The sequence below is a fragment of the Amblyomma mixtum genome, chromosome 10 (genome assembly GCF_055824585.1).
Source record: "Amblyomma mixtum isolate Tamu chromosome 10, ASM5582458v1, whole genome shotgun sequence".
NCBI lineage: Eukaryota > Metazoa > Arthropoda > Arachnida > Ixodida > Ixodidae > Amblyomma > Amblyomma mixtum.
The window spans coordinates 153975442-153986578 of NC_143021.1; positions in this window are offsets into that span (position 1 = coordinate 153975442).

Consider the following 11137-nt stretch of genomic DNA (forward strand, 5'->3'; position numbering starts at 1 on the left):
TTCAGCCACGCTTAGGTAACTAGGAGCGTCACTACTCTTATAAGAGAGACTCTAGTGTTCCTTTGTATTGCACTTAACAAGTCCACTTTTATTTTTCTGACGCACACCCACAGCAGCTACTTTTCGTCCATTATGTGCTCTGGCGCTTCCGAATTTCAGAGCCCCTTTATCTAATTCTGTTAAATTTGTTTTCACTGCGGCACGTGGGATTTTACCGGCCTCCGGCTCAAACAATGCACGTGATCCATCGTAGCTTTTCGCATAATTTTTTACTGTTGCACCTGTTACACTTCCTTTTCATGCCTTTGTTGGGTTTCGTCCACGAGCTAAGGACATGAAGCCTCCAGTGGGGTATATGCGACCAACAGCATTCCTTTATGCTTGCTTAGTGAAAGGCGGAGGAGAACGGTTGCGTTTGACGGGTGGTTCAGCTCTGAAATTTGCAGTACCCCAATTACCACGATGCTCCTCTTCGAATATAAAACTAAGTCATGTCATGGAAACCATATTGTCAAGCCTCAGGCGTTGCAATTCTTGCGGATTTTGATTTCTGTGTCGAGGGGTCCAGGAACACAGTAAATACAAATTAAAAAAAAAACGACGTGCAAAGAATCATTGACGGATTAAAAATAACAGCGCTTTTTGAAGACGCGACTGAGGACGAGACTGACTCCTACGCCTCGTTCACTGTCACGTCTTCAATCAGCGCAGTGATTTCTTTTCTGTGAATGGGTACGCAGCAAGTCCGTATTATCGTCTTCTGATAAAAAACGCAACAGTGCCTTAGTGTTCACTTGAGAGCATTAGCTATGGGAGCCTCAAGTTCTTACATTGGTGAGCCCTGTAAACGTTTTGATTATGATGATAAAATAACTTTATTTTTGCCCGTCAAGGAATCACAGGGCGATAAATACTTGAATGCTCGCCACCGTTATCTTCCTACACGTTCCGCAGTATGGGATCACTTGGTATCCAGCGGTGTCCAGGAGCAGATGGGTGACTTTCTTTTGGTCGTCTTCTTTCTGGCTGGCCATGAAAGGCTACCAGGACCCTATATTCCTCCCTGGTTCGTTGTAGCTAGGGCATGTCCACACCATACGGATCATGTCTGCAATTTCGTTGCAGGGTTTACACCTCGGGTCAAGGATCGCCAGATGCCATCTGCTTTGTGCTAGCGGATTGTTACCCCCCCCCCCCCCCCCACCTGTAACTTTCCCCATAAGACATGCTCCTTTTTCCTGAGGCCTTTGCCTGTTCGAGGTAGTGTCTGTCTTCCGGATATGAAGTGATTAAGAATATCTTGGTATTTTTTCAGCTCTTCATCCGTCAGAAGAGGCAGAAGAGGCGGCCGAGACCGCATTGTGTGTGTCCTCGGGCCAATGTATGCGCTATCTCGTGTTATCCCAGGCCCTCGTGGGCCTTACTCCAGATTAGATTCCGACCAGCCGCCAGAATTTTGACTGCTTCGGGAGACAACCTGCCTGCGATGCAGTTTACGATTTGGAATCAGCTATAATCACCCTGACATTAGCCACTGCGCTGGACCTAACTCAACAAAAGGGGACCAGATTAAATGCAAACATCTGCAGATGTTTCCTTCCCGGAAACATCCCTTTTAAGACGCAAGCAGCGCCATCTGCCTCGTGCATTTTTATACACTATAGTTTTTGAAGCGAAAGCCTCCCTACGGGGCTTCGTGCCTCGATCGCCATGTGAATAGTTTTGACCATTAGCTGAGTAAGACGTGAAACCATGAAAAAGTGAAAAAGATATTGAATCAATATCCATGACTGGGACTTGAGCCCGCGGCTCGGGGAGACCACTTGGCTATCGCCTTTTTTTCTTTCATGGTATCTATTCTACATGGTTATGCACAGAAGTGATATATATACACATATTTGTGTGTGTGTGTGTGTGTGTGTGTGTGTGTGTGTGTGTGTGTGTGTGTGTGTGTGTGTGTGTGTGTGTGTGTGTGTGTGTGTGTGTGTGTGTGTGTGTGTGTGTGTGTGTGTAGGCGCTACGTGGCATAAACATGATAAAAACCTAAGAGACCTAAAAGGCCGGTAAAAATATACAGCGCATCAGAGAGGAGACCAATCCGGTAAAAAGTCCAGTTCTTTGTAAATGTCCGTCACCTACCGCAACAGTCGCCTAAAATGAATTCTGGGCGAAACAACAGGTTCAACGTCGCGGTCTTCGCGTGCGCGTTTTGCAAAGGCTAAGAAGAGCAATCCGTAGAATCATATTATAGGGTTTCCAGTCAGGTTGGGAAACAGCAAGGTAGCACACATTGTAGTAATTTAGGAGAAAATCTTTCTGTAGCGTTCCTTTGCAACACATCCCAAAACAAAATCGCATCTTTGCAGTCTATAAAACAATGTTCAACTGTTTCAGGCACATTGCACAAGAGGCACTTTACAGAAGGTACAAAAATGCTTTTCCTATCGAGCGACATGTTCACAGGTAGAATTGCGGCGTGGAATTTATCGAAAGATGTTTTGCTGCAAGGAGAAATTGGCATTTTACGCACTCGCTTTACAACATAATGACCCATGAGTCCAAAGTAGACGGAACGATACCGTGGGGGCGGGAAGAGAGTCGTTATCAAATCCCTGTACAAATTTTTGCGCCAAACAAAATATAAGTACTCATTTGAAAACCTAATTGTCAAAAAATGCACGGAGGCATAAACCTCCTGCATAAAGCCTAGTAATGGCGGCATTTAGCAAAATTTGAAGAAGCTACTAAGTTCAAAAGTACAGTCATGAAGATGACCTGCAAGAATGGTCTAATAATCTAATGGGCACAATCACGAAAAAGAGAAGAAACGGGCAACCAACTCTCTCACACACAGGTGCTCTTGGCGCAGTCCTCCTTCACAAACAGGACTGAAAAGGTTATCACGCTGCTTGGGCTATAATTTTGAAGACGAAATAAACATCGCAGATATACGAAGGAAACCCTGCATGTAATGTCTGGCGCAGTGAAGTACCTGGAGTACGTAACAAATTCTTTTTGTCCGAAAGGTGTTCTAAGCCTGGACTCGACCAAATATTGAAAGCCGATGCGGGACAAACGTCTAAGCATAACGCTCAACGGCCGCAACTTGCTCTCTCTAGTAATTCGAACTGGATTTAAAAGCATGAAATAGGACACCACGATATTTAGGAGGCACACAAGAACATTCTATTCCATCGTACAGGGACAGAGTTGTGCCCCATGAATCAAATCATAGGCCAGTACTTCTGGAGTGATTCATCTCAGCACCAGAAACGATGCCAAACCGATCTATCGTGGACAACACATTATCAATGCTGGCTTGTCAACGCAAAAAAATGCAAGATGTTTAGCATATGCCAGGAATTTGACTTCATTACGCAAAACAGGGATCCCCTGGATGTTACTGTTACGCAAAACACCAAACAAAGCGGTTCCAGGTAAAGAGCAAAAAGCAGAGGAGACATCCGGCAGCCTTGCTTCAACGAAGAGCAGATTGACAAGCGGTTCCATAGCTGGCCATTATTAATTAATCGTGTTGAACACTTGCTGTAGCAAAGTTGCCCCCCTTAAGTACAGTAGACTATCGCCGCAACCCGCACACATTGTGTTAAACTGCATTACATTATAGCGCGGTGCGTTGGAGAGAGCGTCGTGCTCATCAGCTTCCAACTCCTCCGTCCCGTGGCATTGCCTGCTTGAATTCGTCTTCTACGCAGCAAAAATACGTGCTTTCGCGCCGATTCGAATGTAGTAAACATTCTTTCTAGTTTTAAGGAAAGGAAGTACGCATAACTGGCTCCCTGGATCAGTGGAACCTCAATCGCGCTTATTGGTACGTTGGGTAGTGAGAGAGAGAGAGATGTGGGCTGCATGCCTTAGCGCTGACAACGTTGTGGCAGACACGCGGCACTGGCCGCCGCGTTCATTGGGCGAGAAAATTCTCGCGATCAACCATTGACTGCCACCGGCTAGGGTGGCAGGCTTGGCGTGCTACCCATCCAGTTTACGGAACGCATTCAACGTTACAGACGCCATAGCTTTTGCTCTCAAACAGGGTTCAAGAGTAGTTGAACCGCACCTAAAATTTTTTTTTTGATACTGTTGACCCTCGCTTGACGATCGTTACACGGAGGGTTTGGAATGCAATGTACAGCCGGCCAAACCTTTAGCTGGCGTATGCGACGGCCTATTTTTTTGTGCTACTGCGCTTTTAGAGGATGGGAACCTGTGTAAAGCTTAATATTAAGCACGGGCTTAGTGAGCCTGTGCTTAAATTTATTATTTTCGGAAGTTTGCTCCATCACAAGCTACAGATGCACGAAAAACGCGGTCGTCGCGCACTCCAACTAAATATTGGGCCGGATCTATGAGCAGAGAACGTTCATAACTCATAACGTCAAGTTGCACGCCCTCGACACAAAATATCGAGTGAACGTCCCAACTTGTGCGCGTTCTATTGCTCAACAAGTTCAACAGGCAAAGCATTCCAAATTTCGATCACACCAGGAAAAGAAGAATGAGAAAAACATAAACACGTGCGTTGTAAGGAGTGATTGATCTAGTGTGGTTCGTTCTCGCGGTCCGTTTTGCCAGGGAAGATCATATATGGCTGTTTTTTACCTTGAATGGCCCTTGCATTCTTTGAAAGAAAAGCTTCAGTCCGAAATATTGCCTCCAATTTTCAAATGACTCGATCCCACATGAATTTAGCATTTCCATCACTGTGTCCCTTCTTCTGTATTTTGACAAAATAAAACGAGCGGTCATTCTTTGCATTCGTTCCGGTTCACCTTTCAAAACATTTGGTGCGTGCTCCAGACAACACAAGGGTACTCCACGGATGGTGGATCAATGTTTTGTTAGCTATTAATTTGATATATTTTTTTGCATATTCCTGTTGAGTACTCATTGTTGATGTCTTTATGCCACTGCAGACTGTGTAGTTGTGGCTTCTAAATACGTGAAGGTATCCAGAATTTTTTGATTATTTTTTTTCCAACAATATAAGGAAATTATCGCAAAATATTTGTACTAGTTATATGCGTAAAAGTTGATTTTGTGTAATTATTTACCATGCCCCATTTTTCGCACCAGACAGGCAGGAAATGACGGACTCGTCATTCCCTGGAAGTCAGCTTGTGGTATTTGATAATAAATTAAGCAGTCGTCAGCAAGAAGCTTTAATTATAAAGGAGACTCGACAACCTCGTTCATATCGTTAATATAAGTTAGGAAAAATAATGAAGGTACAACAGACCCTTGAGGAATGCCAGAAAACACTTCTAACGTAGAAGAGAAACAGTCATCCACACGCACAACCTGCCTGCGACGATTGTTCAACAGGCTTCAATCGACTTCAGGACAGTTTCGCTATTTCACGCTATATGCAATTTTAAAAGTAATTTACTGTGTGGAACATTTTCAAATGCTTGTGCGAAATCTACGCAAATGACTTCTGTTTGTTCTTGGGAATCTACGGCTGAACTAGAATCATGTATCTTTTCTATGAGCTGTGTTACGGTAGGTAGCCCTTTTCGGAACCCGCGCAGATGCTGACAAAAGAACGTGTTATCCTCGAGAAAATTTAGTATATGTTTACTTATGATATTTTCTAAGAGTTTGCAGCTGAAACTTGTCAGCAAAATTGGGTGATAAATATTTGCCAGTAATCCGTTTCCGCTTTTAAACACAGGTGCTACTACTGCTCAATGCCAGTCCTGTCGCACCGACTTAGTGTGTTGAGACTTTGTAGAGATTATAGCAAAAAAAATGATATCTACTGCGTATTGCTTTAAAAACTTGGTTGATATCCCAACCGGCCCGCTAGCCTTTATTGCGAAAGCAATACTACTTTCACTTTAAGCTCCTCGCGTGGCGACTCCGCGGTAGCTGCCATTGACCTATAGCTTGAAATCTGCTATGACGTCATACCATCTGCCGCAAAAACCAGGGGCCCAACTTTGGATTGGATTGGATTGGGGATTGGATTGGATTGGATAGTATAACCGATGCATCACCACAAGTCTAACCACAAGCTGCACCACCAGCTACACTACCAGCTGAACCATGGCGTAGCTACGGATATTTCTTTCGCAATTACCGGGCTTAACCAAGCTAAGCCACAACCATTTTTTTACAATGCAAAAGTAAATATTGATTAAACACGCCGCATAAGTCACGACCAGGTCTTCCATCGGACATGAAATGGAGGAAGGTAAATACCCGTTACGGTCATCATTGCTTGGTTTAGAAAAAACTGACCGGAAAAAGGGACTGAAGTCATCTCATTTTTCTGTCCTTTCTGTCACTGTTTTATCGCTATTTTGAATTTTATTTATTCTGTAAATAGGAAGATGAGCAGCGGCGGAAGCCTACTCTAACCGATTTTCCTTTCAGATTGCTGCAATTCTTCAGCTCTTGTTTTTCTCTGCAATAATATTTGGCCTCGGCCGTTCTTTGTTTTGCCTATGCGATGAAGTTTTTCAACGGTTTTTACTTTAACCTCAGCGTGTCAAGTAAAAGCTAATCAACGGCAGCTGCCTTCAAATCCGTCTCTGCATCGCCGACTTTTTCAGAAACATCCAAAACCAGCAAATTGTTACGACGACTATAGTTTTCATGCTCAATCAGTTTTTTGGCCTGCTGCTCAACTGTTACCTCAAGATATTAGACTCTTTTGTTCAATTCTGGTATCATTGCAAGAGAATCAGTCAGCCGATCAGTCTTTTGACTAGGTTGGCCAATATCCTTGCTGACATTACTCAACCGGCAGTCAGACGCTGTTGATTATCTGGAATCGTCTGTAACAGCTCAGCTGTTCTAGGTCCGGGGTTTTGTTCTATGTCTCCTGACATTACTAGTATCAGAATAGACCAACAGCCAATAAAAATGCAATGAAGCCTGCCAGGGCACGGCAGGACAACTAAAAATCTATTGACACTCCGGTAACAGCAGTCTATGGACGGAGAACAAACCTGCACAAACAGCTGCACCAGGTGAGGCAAGCTGTCCGCAGGCCAGATGCCGCGCCCTCTGTTCTCATCGGTGTCGAGTCGCTCCTTAAGTAGATCGGCTGCCGGTGACGTCGCACCTTGGGGTCGGTATCCCTCGAATGTGCCGTTGCTTTTGACGTGGTCAGAGTAAAGCATCGGGGGTTGTATCACGCTGATGTTCGTCGTTGATATCGAGGTGGGCGTCGCATGCAAAATCCACGGCATAACCTGCACAAAGCCGCAGCGGGTGAGCCACGCAGTCAGCAGCTCAGATGCCATGCCCTCCATGCTATAGCAATTAATAAAGGTACTAACCTGTGCAAATTTATTGACGTCTGCACCACAACCCGATGAATCGTTTGACACCATCCCGAAGCCCTTTGCGACTAACGTATCGGCCGTAATGGCCATGTGAAGGTCCTTGGAATGCATGGTTTGGGGGCGAAAAGGTTTTGCTTACGAATGCCACACATATTTCGGAGCTTTATCTCAACTAGTAATTTTATTCTCAGGAGTATGTCGTCATTTTACACCACTTGGAGCATTGTGCGTCAAAAGGTTTACCCCTAATTTTATGCAAATGGCGGTCCCGGTTGGGCCGAATTTCGGTGGCTGCTGTACTGGTACACATACAGGGCGTTTCTTCTACGACTTACTTCACAGTTGTTCAAAATACGCTTTTTGAATTAAAGAGCGCTTTTTTCGACATAGCACTGGCAGCAGCGAAGTACATCAAATCACAACTGAAACGTGGTGAGTATCGGGATGGTTAACTAGTATTTAATAGTGAACTTTTTAAGCATTATTATCACGCTTCTTAATTATTGAGATTCCTGTAGCATACCGTAGATAAGAGCCATATGATATTTTAGAATTTAAAGAACGCTGTTACCCTCAGCGCTGTGTAGCGAAAATTGCAGTATTTCGACCAGTTGCGAGCTCTGACAGGTCGTATTGCCTGCAAGCTTCTCGAAAACGGTGCATTTTGGCGAGATGTTCCCAAATTTTGTTGCGCCACAGTGCCGAGAGTAACCACGTTTTCGAAATTGTAAAAACTGGAATGAATATTACTTACGGTGGGTTACACGGTTCTCATAATTAATAAGCCCATCAGTAGTAGGTAAAAAGTTCAGTGTTCATAATACTAAACATTCTGCTAATGAGCACGTCTTACCTGTTTTCGAATATACCACTCCTCTGAAAATCTTATCGTGTATAAAGCGCTCTTCCAAATCAAAAAGCCTAATTCTAAACTTGTGAAAAATCTTAGATGAAAGACACTGAATAACGGATCAAAAGAGCCGGGATCAATTGAGGCGCTACGCCACGCTGTTGCTATGGGATATTGTGCGATGACGTGGTTAATCTATTTGTCTATTTGACCTTCATTGAAGACAGACGCGTCCTTGACAAACGTAAGTAGTAAGAGGTAACGCTCTTGAAACGCATTGCATTCTATGTGTACTCTCTGCTTTGCTACCTGTCCCGCACAGCGTCATCAAGTTTCACAAACTAGCCTGTACCCGCCGCGATGAATCAGTAGTGAAGGCGCTCGTCTACCCAGCCGGAGTACCCGGGTTTTGAACCGCGGCGGCCGCTTTTCGGTGGAGGCGGAACGCAAAAGGCGCCCGTGTGGGCTTCGATGTCAGTGCACGTTACAGACCCCTAGGAGACGTCCATTGCAGCACCTCTTTCATCCATCCAACCATATCTCTTTATTCTTTCGCTTCCTCCTCCTTTCCTTTCTTTACGGCGCGGTTCAGGTGTACACCGAGGAATGTGAGACAGGCACTGCGTCATTTCTTTTCCTCAAAAACCAAACCCAAAAACTGACTCTGCGTCTGCCACGCCACATCCAATGCAGGAGGTGGACGTCGCCAAAGACGGGGTTGCGCCATCCACGATTCTGGCCTCAATACAAGCCTTGCCTGCTTCTGCATTGCTACCCAACATCGTACCACTTCAAGACGTAGAAGACCCCACCCAATTCACCGCGGTAATGTACGGCCGTACAACCGGCAAGCTTCTTCAGCCACCCCGTCATCGACACACGCTCATCTAAGTTGGATTTCAGCTCCCTGCCTCATTCATAGCTGTACCGGTGATTCATATGTTCAATCTTATCACGTCCTCCGCCCACCTCACTAATCACGCAGGAGCAGAAATTACTGTCCACGCATGTTTGTACCAAAGGCTTCTAATTCTTCAGACTAACTCCAACGGCACTTCGAAACACCTTCTCGGCGTTTCCTGTCTCCGGTGTCACAGATGTCTTCGGCGGCTCCTCGGGCCCCGGCTTTTCATCAGAAACTGGCCTTTCATCGCTTTCAATGTCGACTTCTAAACCTGTACGAACGCACCAACAAAACCCAGCCAGAGGAATATTCCGGATCGGCCGCCCCATACTCACTCACTGCCAACTCCAGGCTGGCACCTCTTCCCGGACCCACACCGTCATCGGGGTACGGATGATGGTGCCCACGAACATCGCCCTGGTTACGTGTGAGGGCCGCACTGTCCCACGAACAATCTACTTCTAGCAAATAGCCTACCGCTGCTACCCATACCATCCGCGGGCATTGTGCTGCTTTCGCTGCCTTCAGTATGGGGAGAGACAGTTTCAATGCCCTTCCACCCAATCCCCAGGCTCTACCTGTGCCACCACCCTTTTTGACCCAAATGCTGCCCATACCTGTGCCCCCTGGTGCACGCACTGTCAAAAGAACTATGTAGCCTTCGCCGGTATTACCTTCGCCGACACCTACCAGGTTCACAAGGAGCAGGATCAAGCTCGAGCGCTGCCCTCTACAAAGGCAAGACCTCGTGAACCACCACCAAGCCATCTATCAGGCAACAGCCCTGAAACCCCCGCAACGAATCCAAACCACTCCTTTCTCCAAGCATCTTCCCTTTATCATTCACACTGGCACCACCAAGACCTATGCAGATGTCCTGCAAGAACCTTCACTGGCACCAACCCAATGCTCTCTGAGGTCCAAATTAGCGTCACTGCAGCACCAAGTCTCATCCTAGAACATATCCCCCCCCCCCCCAGAGTTCAGTCTCCAGTATGGTTGCCACCAGCATCCTGAGCCAAGAACTACAAGCGCCGCGACCGCTTCCTGGTGAGCCACATCCAACTCCCTCAACTCCACAAACCGCACCGGCACACTCCCTCACCCCAGCACAACAATCACATAAGTCCCATACCCTAGCCCAGCTTCAATTCGACTTGCAGACCCTTGAGACACGCATGAACCACATTGCCTCTCTCTTAGACACCATACCACCACACCAAGAAGCCCTGGAACAACAAATCTAGGCAAAAACACTGCAGATCACTCAACTCACAGGCCTAGTCACTCCAGTCTCTAATGTCACAGCCAAGCAGACATAATTCATAAAACAAATCGAACACACACTTACAGCCCTCTCCCTCTCATCTGATTCCTCCCTCCTCAAAAAGTAAAAGACCTGCCGTCTTCAGAACCCTCACTCCGGGGACACATCACGCTTTGACACGAGCCCAATTCCATAGCTTGCTCTAATGGAACTGCCGATGCATCCGCACGGCACTTAAGTCCCTTTACCAGCATCTACTGACCCTTCCACACCCCCTTCAGTCTCCTACTCCAGGAAACCAGAGGCGAACGCGCCCACCTTGTACACAGAGCTATTCATGCGAGTTCTACGGATCAAACACCACTGTTCTCAACATACATTCGAAAAGACTTCCAATTCTCAGACCTCCAAATTCCTCATATACTTACTCAACATCTAGTTACTGTCGAGCTCTTACTCGCATGTACATCCCCTCCCATCATTCTCGTTAACTTCTAAAACCCTCCAACACAAACAACATTCCTTCCTGCCCCGCATTTTCGACTCCCTCCAAACCATCACATCCCCGCTCCCTGTTGCGCGTGACTTCAATGCACTACACAAATACAGTGGGACTACAGAATCGCACACAAAGCTGTGCGCTTACTCCACCGTCAGATGTACTCTCGAGTCTACTCTTTGCAGAATGACCATTTACGCCCCACTACACATGGTTCTTTCTGTCGCAGAGACACCACACACGACCTGACCTTCGCTTTGTGCGTTAAGCTTGTTACTTGGCACAATATTATACATATGTACAT